A 21578-nucleotide genomic window follows, 5' to 3' on the forward strand; every position below is an offset into this window, starting at 1 on the left:
GCAGTTGGGAGACATTCATGCAGTGCCACTGGCCAAGAGCTTTCTTTTAGGAACTGGCACACCCATCAATGAACACCTGTCTTTTCTGAGGCAGGAATTCATGAGGATGCATGGCTGCTGTGAAGTGGCCCTGGGAATGAACGGAAGCCTCCAGAATCTCCTCTTCTGCCAATCACCCCTTGCCTTCTGTCTTCTCCTGATAACGCAAATAAAGGAAAGCAGAAGCTATTGCACCTCAAAGACCTGCAAGAAAATGTAGGACCAAATCACAAGACCATAGACATGGGTGAGAAGTTGGCTTTAAACCTGGTCTGCCGGGTGCCTGGGTATCTCAGGCGGTTAAGCATACAACTCTTGATATCCACTCAGGTCATGATTTCGTGGTTTGCAGGATCGAGCTCTGAATCAGACTTTGCTCTGACAGCGTGGAATCTGTTTGGGATTCACCCTTTCCCTCTCTCTCTGCCCCTCCCCTGCTAGCTCATGTTCTCTCTTTCTCTCTCTCTTTCAAAGTAAATAAACTTAAAAAAAAAAAACATGGTCTGTCATTTTTGCGCTGTTAGGCCTTCATCCAACAATTGTGGCAATGTCTTGTCAATTTCTTCTTTATTGAGAAGAAATTTCTCATTTCCTCTTTTACTTCCTCACCATTTTTATTAAAAAATAAACAGTTTCTTAAATTATAAAATAATGTATATTTATTAGTTGGAAATTTGGGCTATCCAGAAAATATATAAAGAAATACAAATCAGCCAAATTTCCAAGTTCCAGAGACAATCACTGCTAATATTGGCGGGAGGGGTGCATGATATAGTCAGATAAAAACTCCATGTTCTATTTCATATAGTGTCCAAGACTAATTTGATAACTTTTATTTGGCTTGAAACTCAGTCACTAAATAGGATCTGTGAATTAAAAAGAGAGAGTATCACTGCTCTCTCAAATCTTACTTACCTTCTTTCAGCTAACCCAACACCAGGTAATAATGATGTAGACCCAACAAAACATGCACCAACTCTTTGCATCTGGCATTTAGTGTATCTTCTAATGAGGTACTAAGTAAGTGGGTTGTTACATGAGTGGGCCTTTGTGAAAGAGTATGAGTTGCTGCGTTTTTATTTTAGGCGCTTGGGTGGAATGCAATAGCTGTTGAAGACGACTCTCTAGTCACAATTCCATGTGTTCACTGGCCAATAATGTTAAAAGTCATAGGCCCATTTTATATTGACAGCCATTCTTTCTTCATTTTACTGCAGCCTGAATAGTAGAGATGCAAGGGATTGATCTTCATTTGTGAAATGGGATTCTTTTCATTCAGTAACTAATGGATTTGGGAGAGTATGTTTCCTCTACAGCTCCTGGTGACATCTGGAGACAAATCTTCATTCATTCTGGTCAAATTATTTCCCCATTAGACACAAAATCACTGAAAAAGATCCACTGGAATCAAATTGAATTATTGCTCTCTTGGCTTCCTGATGCAGAGTTCTGCAGTTCAGTCAATGCCCGGTGGCTCTGGAGAACTATGAACAGCTGCTGGGTAGGGCCAGCAGGGAGGGCAACTACCTTCCCAGTGTCTCTGAGGGCCTTCTGCTGCTGCATATCACCTTACGTTTATTTACTTAAAATTATTGCTTTGGTGGCACTGGATGTCCCACATTCAATGCCAAGAGGAAGAAAAAAAGTAGAAATAGTGTGGAGAGGGCAGGAGGTAATACTTTTGTGCCCACACTGTGTGTCAAGGGGCTCTCCTTACCTAGGTTTTTAAAATCAGTAGACTGAGCTACAAACAATGCCCAGGCATTGTCAACAGCAACACTCAGTACCGGGTCATTGTCCTAGATCCCTCTGAGGGTAGCCATGATTTGTTTGCTCTTTAGCTCCATGGCACAGCAGCTCTTGGCCACATTCTCCTGCTTTGCTAACTGATTCTGGCTGCCTCCACTGAAGAACTTTTGAAATTCTCTTTTGGTGAACTGAATTTTGGCTTCTTGCCCTTCTCTATTCTCTTTATTGGTAGACATTGCTTGGTGATATTAGATAGAGAACTATCCACTCCAACCCTAAAACCATACAAGCTGGACTCCAGGGACATATTGCTGTCAGCCAGATGTTTCCCCACCCCATCCCACAAAGCACCCTCAGGAAAACAACACGAAGAATTCTTTCCACTCACTGACTGAAGGTATCTCAAGTTCCCTTAGCAAGTGAAGTCACTGACTGTGACCCTAGCTCCAACCATTGCTCTCTCTGTCTCTCTCTGTCTCTCTGTCTCTCTCTCTCTCTCCCCCCCTTAAAATATTTACAGGATATCTAAAATGCTACTCTCACTATCAATTTTTCCCTATCAGGGTGCTGGAAAGGAGGGGTAAGTGCAAACTCCATGATCGTTGTCTCTTATTCTTACGAGACCGTGGCATGTCCAACTCTGCACGTGAGACTCAGAGAAAGGCCTCAGAATTTTGCTTTTAATTAGTGACAGAAAATGGGCAGCCAGCTTCTTAGAGCAGGCTCTATCTTTCCAAAGCTGCAAATCTCTTTTCCTGGAGGGTTTCTGTAGCCCAAATGTCCAGGTTTCAAAAAACTATACTTACTTTCCACTAAGAAAAGGGTGTGTGATTCCAAGAAGGCAGGATGTCCAGCTGGCTAGTAGCCCCGACATTATCTCAGTCCCCACCCAGCCAGCCAGGAGGAAGCTGGTCAAGTCAGGTGCTTGACCACCCCTCCTGTTGCCTCTACCGCTGGACTGCCTCCTAAGGTTTAGCCATGAGTTGACCATTCTGTTAGGCTGAACTAAGACTGAGGTTATGGGCAGGAGGTATGTATTCCAATAATATTAAAAGGTAGAATTGATCTGGACTTGGTGACTGCCTGGGAGCTTTGAGTGAGGGAGATGGGGAACAACATGGGACTCCTAGATTCTGGGATGACTGGGAGCTCTGCATGGACTACAGAGGAGCATGTTGGACGAATACTGGTTTGTTTTGCCACCTATTCATTCTTTCAACAAATATTATGTATTTTTGTGTTATTATTTTAACATAGTAAATAATATTAATTTACCTTTTAATTTTTTTATTATTTTAAATTTTTTACTCCCATTTACTAATTGTTCACTCTTTGACAGGCACTAATTCAGATGTTGAAGATCTAGCAGTGAACAAGACAGATGAAAACTCTGCCATCATGTAGTTTATACCATAATGGAGGGAGACAGACACTACACAAGAAACCTAAGTAAAATGCAGATTATGTGTTATTGTAAGGGCTCTGAAGAAACATAAATTGGGAATATTGGGTGGGGTGGAGGTGGTGGGGAAGAGAGGCCTCATGGAGAAATGACCTTTGACCCTATACCTCCCAGAAGATGAAAGAATGGCCCAGAGAGGAAGAAGTTCTAGGAGAAAGAAGAGGAAGTGCAAAGACCTTCGTGTGTAGGTGCACTTGGCCTGTAGAGGAAGAAGGAGGAAGACATAGTGGACAGAGTGAAGTAAATGGGAGAGTCGTAGGAAATAAGCTGAAGCAAAATCATCAACAAAATGAAAAGACAGCCTATGGAATGGGAGAAAATCTTTGCAAACCATATTATCTGATAAGGGGTTCACCTCTAAAATATATGAAGAACTCCTATAACCCAGCAGCCAAAAAAAAAAAAAATCTAAAAAACAAGCAGATAATCTAAATAGACATATTTTCGCCCAAAGAAAACATACAGATGACTAACAGGTACAAGAAAAGGTGCTCAACATCCCTTATCATCAGGGAAATGCAAATCAAAATTGCAGTGAGATTATCACCTCACACTTAGTAGGAAGGCTACTATCCAAAAGGCAAAGAATAACAAGTACTGGTAAGGACATAGAGAAGAGAAGGCCCTTTGCATTGTTGGTGGGAATGTAAATTGGAGCAGCTACTGTGGAAACAATGCAGAGGTCTCCCTCCACCCCCAAATTAAAAATAGAACTACCATATTATCCAGCAATTCCACTTCTGGGTATTTATCCAAAGAAAATGAAAACACTAACTTGAAAATATATATGCAACCCCATATTCAGTGCAGCATTACTTATAAGAGTCACAATATGGAAACAACCGAAGTGTCTGTTGATGGGTGAATGGATAAAGAAAATGTGGTATATATATATATATATATATATATATATATATACACACACAACAGAATATTATTCAGCCATAAAAAAAATCTTGCCATTTTCAACAACATGGATAGACCTTGAGGGTGTAATGCTAAGTGAAATAAATCAGGCAGAGAAAGATAAATACCATATGATCTCATTTATATGTAGTATAAAAAATGAACTCACAAATAATATAGAGAACAGATTGTTGGTGGCTAGAGGTGGGGGTGGGGTAGGTGAAATGAGTAAATGGAATCTAAATGTACAAACGTCCAGCTATAAAATAAATAAATCCTGGGATGTAACATGCAGCATGGTGACTATGGCTATTGTAAGCGATAGCTACAATGTGCTATTGCATTGCATCTTTGAAAGTTGCTAAGACAGTAAATCTTAAAAGCTCTCACTATAAGAAAAAAAACTATGTGTGGTGATGGATGTTAACTAGACTTATTGTAGTGATCATTTTGCAATATATACAAATATAGAGTCACTGTATTATATACCTGAAACAAATGTAAATGTAATATGTCAATTATACCTCAGAACAAACCAACAAAAGACAACCAACCAATCTTAGAGCCCTCCAGTGTGAAAAGGTCAGAAGACGAGGAGGAACTAGTGAAGGAATGTGAGAAGTGGGAGGCAAAAGAAACACTAGAAGAATTTGGTGCCTCAGAAGTGATGCTTCAGGGGCAGGTAGTGAGGACAGACTGGTTACCTCCTGGATCAGCTGTCTTAAGCAGTCACGGTGGTCCTGATGAGAACACTTTAAGGTTTTAGTGGAGTAGAAAATGGGGATGAACACTTGATTGGCATGAGATCAAAAGATAAGAGGAAGGGGTGATTGAGCCATGGTGAGTATATGTAACTCTCTGGGAATTTTCTTGAAGAAAATAAGAAAAATGGGGACTATAACTGTAGCAGGAAGTGGAGAAAATTTTTTTTCTTTCTTACGATGGGGAAATAATTTCATGTGTATAGGAAAATGGAAATGACCCCAGAAGAGTAGGAACATTGGATAATGCAGTAGAAAGTGGTGATTTCTAGATACACGTCTTTGAGTGGATAATAAGGAATGGGATCATGGACACTAGTGGACAGTTAAGCTTAGTTAGGAGCAGGCACTTTTTGTCCTCATTAATAGGAAGAAGGGCATGGCATATGGGCACCCACAGAGAGAGGTGGAAAATTATGGAAGTTCTCTCTGCTCTTTCTTCAGTGAAATGGCAAATAGTAACCAATTGATCAGCAGGAAGAGGGAGGAGGTTTTAGAAGTTTGAGGAGAGAGAAGGAATTAAATAGTCATCTCAGCAAGTAGAAGAATAAAATGCAGTATGATTAGACAACACTAAGGGTCACATTGACGTCTGTGCTCATAAATTTAAAGTGAGACCAGGTGCAGGTGCCGAATGGAGGTGAGTTGAATTTTTTAACAAAAGTTGAGGTTTTAAGCAACGTGATTACGACAATGGAACAAAGGGTCAAGGCAGTGGAAGGTCAATGGAGGGAGGGAATATTTCAAACTGGGTTAGTAGGGAAAGGAGGACAGGAGAGTAAAGAGAGACTAAAAATATGACAGGCTTGCAGGGAGTAAGTAAATAGGAAATGCTGAATGGACAGTGTGCCACTTGGCATTGAAATTATGGAAGTGTTGCAGTTGCTGACTGTGTGCAAGTCTAAGACATAATGAATTTAAGTTCCTTACAAGATATTCAGACTGAGATCATCAGAACTGGTTCACGAAATAGATCAAGAAGTTCAGGGCTAAAGATACAAGGTTGAACCAAACTACGGGAGTGAAGTGGTCAGAATTGTCCAAGAGACCAGAGAGGGAGGAGATACTGACTTCTGCCTATTGGTCTGGAAAAGAGATCAGACCTTTCTATTGTCATCGAGAAGTAGAAGCAAAATTATTCAACTCCTTTGGACATGCAGCTCATTTGTGTACGCACACAGTGATGTCACATAGTATGATACAAGGTCCCATTTTGGGTTGGGTCCTGGGTCCCTTAAGAGAATCCATGTCTGAGGGTGGGGTAACTGTGTAATGCTGGGGACTCCAAACTTTCATCTTCAAACTTTGCCACTTGCAAAGTTTTGCCAAAAAGCTGCACTGGAGTTTTCACCTTTCCAGGAATTATAAAATTTATCAGCATAATCACTCATTAAAATTGCCCATCCAGAAAGAGGGAAATGTCTGAGAAGGCTCAAACACGAATGCATGTTCCCTGGCAGAGGAAACTGGAGCTCTCTTTGGGCAATGAGACCCAGTGAGAGTTCTGCAATTAGACAAGGCTTGAAGCACCAGAGATTTTTAGAATATTCTGTTGCAATGGAACTCAATTTTTTATCGATCTCCTTTAGGAAAAGGCTAATTATTTTTTATTCTCTTCACTGAATTGCCAGCTGTGTGGTTTCTCAGGCCCATTGCTTCCATATATATAAAAGTCATTGTGCTTCCTGGTGGGTTCATTGTCTTTCCTCAACACCAGACAGCCTTGGATTTCTAATTTTTAAATGAAGGCACCAATCACAACTCTTTTCTTATGTTTACCCCTTGCAATGCATGAAGAGAATTATAGCAATGTGAGGGGAAACGGCTGAGCCCAGGTCATGGTGATGAAACCCATACCCTACCACTTCTTCCCTAGTGATCCTCAAACATCCATGGGCCTGAGAGTCACATGGAGAGCTCTTTAAAACAGTTTCCTGGGCTTCCAGACATTCTGACTTAGTGGATCTGGAATAGGACCTGTGAGTTAGTATTGTAACAAGCACACAGGTGATACCAATTCTGCCAGTCTGAGGACCATACTTTGAGAACCACTGTCTACACAACAATGGGGAGGAATTGAACCCTAAATACTAATATATGTGATTTGTTTACTCAAGCTTCCATGACAGAGTACCACAGACCAGGTGGCTTACACAACAGAAATTCATTGTCTCACAGTTCTGGAAACTGGCTGGTTTCTTTGGTGGCCTCCCTCCATGCCTAGTAGAGGCCATTTTGCCCTATGTCTTCACATGGTTTTCCCTCTGTTTTTGTTAGCAGTGATACTGGGGACTAAGGCCCACCCATATGGCCACATTTGAATATAACTCTCTCTTTAAGATTTCCAAATACAATCACATTCTAGGGTTCTAGGCATTAATACATCAACAGATGAATTTGGTGGAAGGCATCTAACAACACCCCTCTGTGGTTTTAGCCCCATGAAGACTGAGCCTCCCTCACAAACACTGCTGAGAAAGGGCAGCATTCCAAGGAGGCCTCAGGTGGTCTCTGAAAATTCTAGAGGCCTCGTGGAAAGCTGAGAAGGGTGAAAGCAACAGCAATGTGACTGGGGCAGTGTCTGAGTAGTGAGGTTTGGCAGGCTCAGCTTCCTGCAGAAACCCTACATGGTCATGGACAGTTTGGTGCTCCCATTCTGACTTTTCTGAAGGCCTTGCTTCCTTCCAGCCTGCACTCTGTCAACTTCATTCACTCAATTCATGTTTCCTAAGTGCCCATCACATGCCAGAGCGTATTCTAGGAGCTGAGGAGGCCGTGGTGAACGAAGGTACTTCTCCTAATGTGCAGTCTGGGGGGACAGACTGTACACAAATGCACTAGTAGATACGGAGAGCAGAGATAGACACCATGAAGGACGTGTGTCATAGAGAGTCCTAGAGGCTGTGAGGGGCCGTGTGCGCCCATCCCTGCACTTTCAGGAACCTGGGGCCCTCTCTCACTTCCTCAGGCAAAGCCTGTTGTGAGGAAAAAGCAAAACAAAACAAAACAAAACAAAACCTACATGTGGAGGGGTACCTGGGTGGCTCGGTCGGTTAAGCATCCGACTTTGGCTCAGGTGGTGATCACAGTCCATGAGTTTGAGCCCTGCATCTGTCTCTGTGCTGACAGCTCAGAGTCTGGAGCCTCCTTTGGATTCTGTGTCTCCTTTTCTCTCTGACCCTCTCCTGCGCATTCTCTCTCTCTCTCTCTCTCTCTCTCTCTCTCTCTCTCTCTCTCTCATATAAATAAACGTTAAAAAAAAATCTACATGTGGAAAAAACCTGAGCAGCCCGGTCTCTGAGAAAACATACCCACGTGTAAAGCACACACAACAAAAACACTGAGTGTATTTTGATGCTAAGTCCCCTCCTCCCTGCCTCAGAATCTTCAAACCTTTTATTTTAGAGCAAGAGTTAAAACCATTTGGCAATGGTTCTCTTTGAGAATCCAATGAAATACATGGATGTTTCATCCAGAAAAAATGCATAGGAGACTATGCGGGAAATTTTATGTGCAGCTTTAGGGGTTTTACAGATTTTCTGAAGTCTTCCATGGACTCAGGCAGGGATCTCTCCTTATGGTCATAACAAGGACAGTTGGAGCTACAAGTTTTGAACTTACCAGACAGTCTTCTAAAGCCCATACTTGCATTATTTCATTTAATCCTCACAAAATAACCGTATATAACTATTGTTATCCTGTGAGCCTATTGAAGATGAGGAAAACGTAAGCAATGACTCAAGAATCATAGTCACAGTCACATTCACATTTGGTCTCTGCCTTTTCCTCTTATTTTGAAATGCTTCAAGGCTTACAGAAGAGTAATAAAGTACAGAGACTTCTCATATACCCTTCGCCCAGCTTCCCCTGATGCTCACATGTCACGTAACCATGTTACATGGATCAAAACAACAAAAATGATACTGATCAGCTTAATGAAAAAGAAGGCGAGAAAAAACTGCCAGATGAGCAGACACTGAACAACAAGCACAGCTGTCTTGGTTTGCTGGCAAAATACCCCATTCAACTGAATTGTCTGTGAAGTTTCAGTGAATGATATCAGGGTATTTGGGATTCACCATGATGCCTATGTAATATAAAGAAAAGTTTAAGGGGATTCAGCATTCTTTTTTTTTAAGTTTATTTATTTATTTAGACAGAGACAGAGAGAGAGAATGAGAGAGAGAGAGAGGAGGGGAAGAAAGAGAGGGAGAGAGAGAGTCCCAAGCAGGCTCCATACTGCCAGCACAAAGCCTGATGTGGGGCTCGAACTCACAAACTGCGAGACCATGACATGAGCAGAAACCAAGAGTAGGACGCCTAACCGACTGAACCACCCAGACACCCCAAGGGGATTCGGTATTGTCTTTAAGAATTAGTAAGTTATCAGAACCTTCTCTTCTGGTGGTACTACTTTGGGATCCACGATAACAAGAGGCCTAGGAGTATTTGGGAGAGAGAAATAGAATATTAGAGAAACTGCATAGTGTAGCTGTCAAATGTGCAAACTCTGAAATAAGACTGCCTGGATTTGAGTTAATTAACTATATGACTTTTGGCATGTCACTTATCTATTACCTTTGTGACTCTATTTTCTTATCTATAAAATGAGAAGAACAATGGTCCGAATTCAAGCTCTTATTGAGATTAACTGAGTTAATATATATTGGATTTCTAGTAAATGCAGTGGGATAAAACTTGGATGGGTGCCCAAGGTGTCCACCCCACTGGTCCCCACCCCCCCTTTTTAAAGATTTCTTTTTTCCTTTTTTTGAAAAAATGTTTATTTAATTTTGAGAGAGAGCAAGAGCTTGAGTTGGGGAGGGGCAGAGAGTGAGGGGGACAGAGGATCCGAAGCAGGCTCTGTGCTGATAGCAGAGAGCCCGATGTGATGCTCAAACTCTTGAACTGCGAGATCATGACCTGAGACGAAATCATATACTTAACCAACTGAGACACCCAGATGCCCCCACTGGTCCCTTTCTCTTTGGTTTACTCCTTCCCTCCTTCCATCAACTCAGGTTTATTCTGCCACAATCCCCAGCTCTAGGGGATTCTTTAGCATGGAACATCAGCAAGATAGACAGAATTTTCCTTTGTTTATGGATTTTTCTCTTAGAATAACTTCAATATGTTATTAAACTAAAAAAACAGTTTTCCTCAAATAAAGATGTAATGCAATGAAGGGTATAAAGGGTGACCTTTCCACTGTAACCTTCTACTATAATTTTGTGAGCTTTATAACCATGGACTTTGACTCTGCCTCACAGCAGTTACTAGACAGAGCTGAGTGGGAAGGATTGTTATATCAGAGCATCCTCAATGTCAGGCAAGATCAGCCACATGGGAAACATAGCAGAGACAAGGCTCTATCTTCTCCACGTTCTCATCCTAAACACAGCATCTGGGGTTTGCAAGACATTCTAAGCCTCCTAGGTTCAGGTGTGTGGGTAGTGGCTTCCTCTTTTCTGGTGTTATAGAAGGAAGAGTACCAGTGTCTCTTAAAAAGGGGGTTGTCAATTCTCTACATATTCTTGCCCAGTTACTGCTTTCACACCGAGGAAAGGATGAAATTCCACCCTGGCTATGCTTCTGGTAAGGACCATGTAGGATCTGAGCTTTTGCTCTTCTTGAAAGCCAACATGTTACAGATATTGGAAAAAGACACAAGACTCCTGGGTCAGAGACTAAGGATTTTATTACTCATGACCCAGCAAACAGCATGAGCTTCATGTTCACATTGCTTCCTCTTAACTCCAGGTCAGATGTGAGTAACGTGCTGATGGGCCCAGGTGGATGCAGCACATGTAACAGGTTTGTCTCAGCTGAGGAACCTCAAGCTTAGTAAACCTCCAATCTTATAAGGAGGCTTCTAGCAAAGGTGCCCAACCTGGAGGAGATATTTTCTTTATTATGCTGGTCAGGAAATAGGTATTCTTTCTTCCTTGGGAAAAAAAAAGACACTATTACTAAGCTAAAAGGAGGTTCGCTGTATATAGTTTGGAAAATAGTTTAGAAATAAGCTGTCAATGCTTCATCACAAGATGTGACAGAGATACAAGACACCTAGAGAGAATCATCTTCCAACAGTTATTCAAGGTACTGCTGGCCAGCCAGATGATGATGGTTATAGACTTGGGGTTGTGCTGATCTCCACCAAGGAAGAGACCTCCAGAGGTTAGTAGTGGGATGTGTTTGAGCACAATGAGAGAAACAAACATGTTAAGAAATTCTTACTTCTTAGGCCTAATGTTGAGAACCATTGGATTCATACTGAGTATCTAAAGCCTCCTGAACTTGGGGCAGGGTGTATGAATCAGTCGGAATTCATCTGTTTGGTGTCCTTCAATCCATACATCACAAATGGGAGAGGCATACTGATTCTAAGGTTTGGCTCTAATGCAATACAAGAGGTCTTTGATATGACCTTTGAAATCATTGCTTTCTGACAGAATGATTCATCTAGACAAATTTCTTAACCTTTTTAAAATTATTGCTTCCACAAGGAGTTTTTGGGGTACCTGGGTGGCTCAGTTGGTAGAGTGCCCAACTCTTGATTTTGGCTCAGGTCAGGATCTCAGGGGCATGGGATTGAGCCCTATATTGGGCTCTGTGCTTAGTGTGGAGCCTGCTTAAGATTCTCTCTCTCTCTCTCTCTCTCTCTCTCTCTCTGCCCCTCCACCCCTCTCCCCTGCTTTCACTCTCTGTCTTTCTAAAATAAATAATAAGGGAGTTTTTTGTAGATTTTCTTTTTCCCTAATTGTCTCTCCTCCATGAAATTTTAATACCACAGATACAATATATCTCTTTATGTACTGTCCATAAACAATTGCAATATCAAAGCTTTCTCGTACATCAATGAACCAATTTTCATTTTCTTGGGATTGTTGTTATCCACATTGAGAATGCATAGTCTAGAAAATTCTTGTATCAGTTAGGGAAGATAGTAGTCTGGACCCTCTGAGAAGCAGATGTCAAGATGGATTAAACATGCGAGTATTTTGTTAGGTGAAATATTGTATGAAAGTGTATGTAGGGAGGGAGCCAGATAACATAGTTTTCTAGGCTCAGATCATAGAGGCCCCATTGAATGTGATCATTCACTGTGGCACAGATATCATCAGAGATGATTGGTATTTGTAAATACCTGATACTTGGTGTCCAGGACTACTTGGCATACCTCTCCCTCTGTTTGCATGAGGTACCACTAACCTTATGGAGAAGGGGCTTACATCCTTTCTGATGGAAGGGATTAGGGGCAGACACATAGAATAAAATGAAGAGTTCCTTGAGGTTTGTTCTCACATGTGGCCCCAGGGCCTTTGACTGCACTTGAACTTCTGACTTTTCTACAATGCCATCTGCCAGCAGTGCTTTCTCCCTCACTAGAAGTAGAAGATGGGGCCTCCCTTGACAAAGGAGAGCCCATGAATATGCCTAGACATTTATTCTTCAATCATGAAAGTAGAAGCTTGTAAATTTGCTCCATCACAACTTCTTCACAATCCAGGCACCCATGCTGTTGGTTTCTCTGACCGTGGGCAGCATCACGTTCTTCTCTTCCACCTGAATCAACTGATATGACAGGGTGAATCCTTCAGACCTCTCAGAGTCGTTAAGATTGGTCAGCAGAGCTGATACTTATGGATTTTCCACCAGAACTTTTGAAATTCTCATGGAACCTCACCTTGTGACATCCCCCTCTTCTCTTGAATGTCATATGTAAAAATAATTCTAGCCTCATCAAAAACTGGGAGTCCTTTCTTCCTTTTTCTGCCAGGTGGTCAATAATTTAGCACATGCTGCCTCAGCAGTTTCTAATCTGCCAAAGAGTTGCTCCAGAGCATGCAGCTATTTGAGTTTCATGACTTTTACTCCATGTGCCACCTCTAAACTCCCAATAATTCCCTGCATTTCCTAACCTCAGAGACATTTTATTCCTTTCCCAATCCATGTTTGATTTATCTATCTATCTATCTATCTATCTATCTATCTATTTATCATCTATCTACCTATCTACCATCTATCTCTTTATCTATATTTCTTTTTGAAAAAGAGAGAGTGTGAATGAGTGGGGAAGGGGCAGAGAGAGAGAGAGGGAGAGAGAGAATCCTAAGCGGACTCCATGCTGTCAGCACAGAGCCTGATTGGGCTCAATTTCATGACCATAAGATCATGACCTGAATCGAGATAGAGTTGGATGCTTAACCGACTGAACGTGACAGGAGCCTGTCCCTGTTATATTTAAACCATAGTTCAAATTCCTTATCCACTAGGACCTACAGTATCTCCCCTCACCCTACCCCTTCCCATTCCAAACTCATAAGCTTTATGGGTTTCAGGTATTTCAAGCACAGTATGGATGGCCTGTCCTACATTTTTCAGACAAATACCCTGAATAAGATAGGTCTCAATCTGATGTGGGTTGGGGTCCTCTCCCCAGACTTATAATATTACTTATGGATCTTCTACTTTCTGAAGTAACACAAACTAAAAACAAATTCTTTGTGGGATATTTACCATCTGCCAGCATAATTTTGAAAATCTACTAATCTCTTCTACATGAGATCAGTATGGGAAAGAAATGTAGAGAAAGAAGGGGACAGAGAACTGTGTTCTATTGTATTACTGTGTCTCTTCCTGAGCCTGGAAATCCCACCTATGAACAAAGAGGGAGATGTTTTGACACTGTATTTTCATAGGACATAAAAGGATCATGTTTCTAGAGGAGTCCTGAGTTAGAAACTGGGGCAGAATGATTTTCTTCCTAGAAGGGAAAGGGTGTTCTCTTGTACTGATTTATTTAAAGAAGTTAAAAATTCCAAGTATTCCAGCCCAGGGGAACCTCTGGGCTTCGTATGGCTGAAAGACAGTTATAATCCCCACTTTGTGTAAGATTATCTTGATAATAAATAGGAAGTTCAGCAGCAGAAAGTATTGCATCATTGTATGAATTAGGAATGCATTAAACAGCATAAAACCAAAAATTTGACTAACAGTGGCTCAAATCATATGACATATATATATTTTTTATACTTAATAATAAACCTATAGGCAGTTGGTTTCTAGGTTGATATAGCAGCTCCAACCTAGACCTGGTGGATATGTATAAGATTTCCTTAGCATTCCTGTAATGTTGCCAAATAGTTAGTTCAGCCTCAGATAGTAGCTCTTTGTATGACTATGCCCCAGGGTAGGAATTAGGAGGGTGGCCAGGTCAGTGAGCAACAGAGAAAGAGGTAGAGAGAGTTAGGAGTAAGAGAACAATTGAGACAGAGTCCTGCTTGTGACCATCTCATACATAATCATCCAGAAACTTCCCAGCAGACATCACCTTACATTTCTCTGGCCTGAACCAGGCCAATACTATCCCTAGATCAACTACTGATGAAGGGGATGGGGTCCTGAGTGCTCGACTAAGAACAACCACAGTTCACCTCCTGAGACCTGGTACATTGCCACCTGAACAAAACTGAACATGTTTGGCAAAGAAGAAATGTAGGCAAATAACAGTGCATGAAGGCAGAGCTGATGATAGTCAGCTGGTGGGTAATGCCGATGTGTTTTTTTGGCAGTGAAATCTCTCACACTTTGTTCAATATTTTGAAAATTACACCTAAATAAAAGGACTTTGGGGATTATCTATTTCAAATGTTTGTATGCCCTTCCAAAAGAAAATCATTGCACTGTCTTCGATTATAATATATATCCTACTGTAGGAAAAATTGCACAATGAGCTGCTGCCTGGAAATCGGGATTGAACTTTCACCTTCATTTTCCTGTGTTCCATTTTACCGTGTTTGGCACATAAAAGACACTCAGAAAACGTTTTCTGCTTGAATTAATGGAATAAACCTTCATTGAATAGGTGAGCAAACATAGGCCTATAGCAGAGAAATGACAAGTCCGAGGTCATTCAATTAGCTATTCCTAGACCTAGAACCCCAACTTCGTTCTTCTGACTTGTGCTTTGACTTTAATTTTCCTATTTTCATGTGCTGCTTGTCCAAAGGAGGCACATGAGGATTTTTTTTGTGTATCCTAAAAATCAATTGCTCAGAAAACACTATGAAGACAGAGAAGTCTGTCCCTAAGATCATAGGTGGAGCCCAAAGGGAGAATAAAAAACATGACCTTAGAAGATAGAAATGCTCCTAGGAAGCTGAAGTTGTAGATGGGATTTATCTTGGTAATTAAGAGAAATTCTTAAGAAATTAAGAAATTAAGGGGCACCTGGGTGGTTCAGTCGGTTGAGCATCTGACTCATGATTTTGGCACAGGTCATGATCCCAGGGTAATGGGATCAAGATCCCTGTCGGGCTCTGCACTGAGCATGGAGCCTTCTTAGGATTCTCTCTCTCTCTCTCTCTCTCTCTCTCTCTCTCTCTCTCTCTCCCCCCACCCCCCGCCTCTGCCCCTCTCCCCCACTCATGCTCTCTCTCTAAAATTAAAAAAAAAATTAAGAAACTAAGAATTAAGAGAAAGGGAATTTTCTTCTCACATGAAGAGCTCTGTCCCAAGCTCCAACTGTGCTTTGCTGGCACTTTGTGGCCAGCCTCCTGACTCTGAGTTGACCCTCCTGTTTGATATTTTTAAATGACTTCCCTGGAATGTGTGAACTATATTTGGGTGTTCCTAAGCCAGACAGTAGTGGAGGAGGATGAGAAGGGATGTGGGATGATTCTTCAACAGTCCTGTGTCTTGTCCAAACAGTCCCTTACTGGCAGAAGTGTGTTTGTTTTATGAGATCACAGATGATTAGCACGTTTAACATGCCATTGTAACAGTCACAACCTGTAATGGGAGAATGTTTATTGGGGTCTATTTTAGATTGCAATTTGCTTTCCTTATTACATAGAAAACAACTACATTTTACCACCTTGTAAGACACTAATAAGCTTTTATCTCTGGGTGGAAGGCTTTATTAAGAAGCCCTTTCCCCTGTCCCTGTCCATATTCTACTTCTTTACCCCCTTGGAACAGGCTGTCTTCTGTGTGAGCCCCAAACTAGGTTGAACCAGGGAAATGGCCCTTCCAGAGTCATTACTTTCCCATTGTTTTCACTCAGTCACTTACCCAATGCTTCTAGAAAATCATGGTGACTGGGAAAGTCAGCGCTGGGGAACATGATGCTGTTGTTGGATTCAGAGTGTGGGATAGAATTTGGGTTCCCAGTGGGTAGATGTCCGTTTACAGAGAAGATTGATTACCCAAGTCTTAGGTCTAGCTTCACATCTGAATAATGAACTATATGATGCATTCTACCCTCATTTCAAATAATGGCTTGGCTAATTAAAATCAAATTCCAATGAGCCAGTCTCATCAGCTAATATTCGGCTCAGAGCTGAATTTTTCTGCACTCAGAGAACTGAGGTATCCCCTACCTTTTCCAAAGCATTTGATGTGCAGTAAGTGCCTTCCCTTATTCTCCTCTAGGCTATCTTCCTTCTCCTTCTTTTCGCACCCCAAATCCAGTGTTTGCAAGGTACATCTGGTGCCAAGTGTTTACTTACTGTGCTCCCAGGCGCTAAGCATTCCTTAGAGGGAGTGCCTCCAGGGCCCCTGCTCTCCAGGACTTTCCTTTTAAGGGGGTGATGACAGCCATCAACACAGAAGTCTCAGACTCTGGAAAGAATATTATCTCACTTCAGACATCCTTCATGCCCTGCCTGTGGCACTGAGCTACGAGAGTACTGGCAACAGAAGATGCCACTTGGGCCTCACCATTACAGACTCAGGAAAAATAAGAAAAAAATAATCCATTTGGGTTTCAGGTGAGCACCATGAAACCAACCATCAGTGAACAGATGCTTTTGATGCTTTTGAGTCACATCAGAGAATATCAGCCCAGTGTCCCAGCAAGTTTGGCTGGGATAGCATGGACTCCTCAGTCCCAGGAAGGGTCTCACATGCGGAGGGCAGTTTGGGGCTGGCAGGAAGCATGGGGGAACTGGGTAAAAGCATGGTGCCTGTGTCAGAGCCACTCTACCTTCCTATACACACTTGGCACCTGTTAGAAATGATAAAAATAATATATCCAAGAAAACATAGGAAATCGGGACAGAACAATTACCACAGAAGAAAGAAAACTGCCAGAGCTACATGCCAGCTGCTAGCCTCAGTCCCTTCAGACCCAAATGTTTCACAGGCCAATTATTTCACACCTTTAAGGAGCAGGTGATTCCTGTACTATTCATACTGTTGCAACACATGGAGAAAAACGAAGTCTTCCAAACTGATTTTATAGACCCTGCATAGTTTTGATAATAATACCTGATAAAACATGGTTAAAACACACACACACACACACACACACACACACATACACACACCAATCAACCTTATGATTATGCATTTATCATAAAACCCCAAAATTCCAAAATAAAATGCTAGTACATAGAATCAAGTAGCATATTAGAAGATTAATATATTACATCAAGGAATGTCAAGGTTTGACTATTATAAAATCTATCAATTTTGTTCCCCATGTCACTACATTGTTTTTACCATATTACCTTAGGTGAGGTATGGTGAGGCCAAATGAAGATCAGGAGAGAAACGAGAAAGAGTTTTACAGCTTTATTTTTTGTGTGTGTATGTGTGTTTTTTCTTTTAATGTTTATTTATTTTTGCGCGTGCGAGAGAGACAGAGAAACAGAGAGAAAACAAGCAGACAGAGAGGAAGACACAGAATCTGAAGCAGGCTCCAGGCTCTGAGCTGTCAGCACAGACCCCATGGGGCTCGAATTCATGAACCGTGAGATCAGGACCTGAATGTAGTCGGATGCTCAACCTATTGAGCCACCCAGGTGCCCCAAGAGTTTCACAGCTTTGTAACTCACAGTTCCCTGGGGAACATAGCGTACTCATCAGGCCACTCGGGGGAAGGCCTGGGTAGGTCACAAGGCACAGAAGTGACCGGTGGGCAAGCAGCTTTATTGTGGGATCTGCAGGAAGGAGTGGGCAGGGCAGGCAGAGTTGGGGCGGGCTGCTTGAATAACCTCAGCTGGCTCTGCAGCGTCTGGACTGTGTGCGGGTTTCTGGTGCCTGGTCCCAGGGCGAATCACTGTATGTGATGGCCCAGAGTGTAAAAGCCCCCATACAGGAGGTGGTGGGGATGCAGACTTAATTAGCCACTCAAGAAGGGGAGCCAAAGGTCCTCTGGGAAGGGCCTTAAAACTGGGTCAAGATGGCATTTATTTATTTATTTATTTTTAATATGAAATTTATTGTCAAATTGGTTTCCATACAGCACCCAGTGCTCATCCCAAAAGGTACCCTCCTCAATACCCATCACCCACCCTCCCCTCCCTCCCACCCCCCATCAACCCTCAGTTTGTTCTCAGTTTTTAAGAGTCTCTTATGCTTTGGCTCTCTCCCTCTCTAACCTCTTTTTTTTTCTTCCCCTCCCCCATGGACTTCTGTTAAGTTTCTCAGGATCCACATAAGAGTGAAAACATATGGCATCTGTCTTTCTCTGTATGACTTATTTCACTTAGCATAACACTCTCCAGTTCCATCCACGTTGCTACTAAAGGCCATATTTCATTCTTTCTCATTGCAACGTAGTATTCCATTGTGTATATAAACCACAATTTCTTTATCCATTAGTCATCTAAACAACTATATTATGTAAGCAAAAGGAAGTAATAACTTATCATTTTAACAGATCTTAAAATGGTATTTAGGGGCACCTGGGTGGCTCAGCCGGTTAAGCGACTGACTCTTGGTTTCTGCTCAGGTCATGATCTCTCAGTTCATGAGTTTGAGCTCTGCATCAGGCTCTGTGCTGACAGTGCTGAGCTTGCTTGGGACTCTCTCCGTTTCTCTCTGCCTCTCCCCTGCTCTTTCTCTCTGTCTCAAAATAAATAAATAAACATTAAAAAAGAAAATTAATAAAATATAATACCATTACTAGTGAGAAAATAATAAAAGTGGAATAAAAATTAATAAAAATGATTAAAACCATTTAAATATTCTCTTGTCATGATGTTATGTGCAAAAGCCAGCATTAGACTTGATGAACAGACTGAGTTCTCATTAATGTCAGAAACAAGATAAAGATGTCTATTATCAACACATTTTTAATAATATTCTGAAGTATTATCCAACATATGGAGAAAAGAGAAATAGTGCCAATGTTAAAGTTGCTTTTGGTTGGTACACCTGGAAAATCCAAGATAATCATTAAAATATTAGAAGCAATAACAAAGTTTAATAGGAAGTCTGCTTACAAAATTAATATATAAAAACATATATTGGGGCACCTGGGTGGCTCAGTTGGTTAAGCATCTGACTTCAGCTCAGGTCATGATCTCATGGTTCGTGGGTTCAAGCCCCGCATTGGGGTCTGTGTTGACAGTTCAGAGCCTGGAGCCTGCTTCAGATTCTGTGTCTCTGCCTCTCTCTGCCCCTTCCCTGCTCCCATTCTCTCTCTCTCTCTCTCTCTTTCAAAAATAAATAAAACATTAAAAATTTATATATCTATATCTATATCTATATCTATATCTATATATATCTCCACTGGCAATCAGGTATAAGGTATAATAGAAAAACAAGACATCATTTCAAGTAACAACATCAAATATAGGAGAAATATCTGGGAATTAAATTTATAAATAAGTAAAATTGATATACAGAAAACTTTAAATTTTACTGAAGTTCATAAAATAATATTAATTAGATTGACATGCAGATGTCAAAATGAGAAAGTTCACTCATGTAAAAATTCTGCATACATGCCCTCTAAATCAATATGAATTTGAAATTGCAGTCAAAAACAAGATGGGAATTTGGGAAATTGATAATGATATTTTAAATTGAATGCGCAGGAATAACCTCTTTAAAAAAAAAAGATGAATAGCAAAGTAAAATAAACTTTACTGAATACTGAAATTTCGAAATGTTTTTATTGGCACAGTAATAGATGGGTAGAGGCCAAACACTGTAATACAATGGTAAGAAATAGACGTTAATGTAACTGCGGATTTTGCGAATGATAAAGATAGCGGCGGGGGAAAGATATATCATTGAAATTATATTAAGACAACCTGTTATTCTTTAGAAAAAAGAGATTAGTGGCACATTTATTAATGATTTGAATGTGAAAAGATGCAAACAGATGTGGATTTCTTTACACAATTGCGAAATGAAAGATATGACAAAAAAAAAAAACAGGCAAGCATTAAAAATTTAATCTCTTTGGGCACTTGGGTGGTTCAGTCAATTAAGCGACTGACTCTGGGTTTTGGCTCAGGTCATGATCTCATGGTTCATGAGATTGAGCCCCATATCAGGATCTGTGCTGACATCTCTCTCTCTCTCTCTTTCTCTCTCTGAAAATAAATTTAACCAAAAATTAATCTCTTTGATGCCTTTAAGGTAAAGATAAAAAATTATCATATAAGTCAAATCATAAAAGAAGTGACAACCCGAAAAATATTTACAATGCATTAATAAAGGATTAATTTTCTATATATATAATATTAATTTTCTCTATATATACAGATATATGATTATTTTAAGTTGATAAGAGAAAGAACAATCTTTTACAAAATGGGAGTTCAATTAATTCTATTTGTAATAATTTCTTCTGAAGGGATATTCACATGAGTATGCAAAGCAGTGTTTAATAGTAAAATAGTTGTAGTGTTTTTTTTTAACCAAAGGGAGGAAGGAGGGCAGGAAGGAGGGAAGCAGGGAATTGAGGGAATGGGGAGAGACAGGGACACGGAGATGGGAGAAGAAACTTTAAGAGATTTTCTTTCATTTAGGAATTGGCTCTAGATAAAGTCTTTCTTAGAAAAATAAAATATTTCTTTCTCTTTAAATCCAAATATGGTATCTGACAGGCTTTGGGATTTTTCAAATTTCTAATAAAAAAAAGTTTATATTTTTATACTCCATACTCCCCTTGTATTACAAAGGTTTCAAAGTAGCATAAAATGATAGGTAAATTCAGTGAAATACATAAGATAAAAAGTCACATCAGTAAAAATAGAGGAAAAAAATGAGAAAGCAAGCCCAATGAGCAAATACTATTGGCAAAAGGACCCATGTTTTTGAATTATTGTTTTACAGTGTAAGAGTTTCTTCATGTTCCAGGAAAAAAAAAAAAGAAGAGCATAGGAAACAATCACAATATACATTTTTTTTTTATGTTGAACAAAGATTATCTTTAGTCTTGAGTTTCTAAGAACTTCTTGCATGGATTTTTAGATCACTTACTTTTGAAGCAAAATGCATTTTCAACAATTTAACCCCTATAATATATACCATAGCAGGTTAAAATTGAATAAACAATTCCAGATATTTCCATGACTGTTTTCAAATGCACATATGGCACATAAGATCCTGCAGGAATGATGGATACAGAGGAAGTGTTTTAAGCCCTGAGAACCCACAAAGCATAATGATTTAAACATTGAACAGTGTCTGGATCCGACTGCCAGGGTTGAGATCTCCACTCTACCACTTAATACAAGATCTTTGGAAAGTTGCTTAACCCCTTTATGTCTCAGTTTCCTTTTTTTTTTTTTTTTTTTTGTAAAGCAAGAAGAGGGATACCTGGGTGTCTCAGTCAGTTGAGCATCTGACTTTGGTTCAGGTTATGATGTCATGGTTGGTGAATTCAAGCCCCTCATCTGGCTCTCTGCTGTCAG

This window comes from Panthera tigris, chromosome B1, assembly GCF_018350195.1.
Source record: "Panthera tigris isolate Pti1 chromosome B1, P.tigris_Pti1_mat1.1, whole genome shotgun sequence".
In the NCBI taxonomy this organism is placed as follows: domain Eukaryota; kingdom Metazoa; phylum Chordata; class Mammalia; order Carnivora; family Felidae; genus Panthera; species Panthera tigris.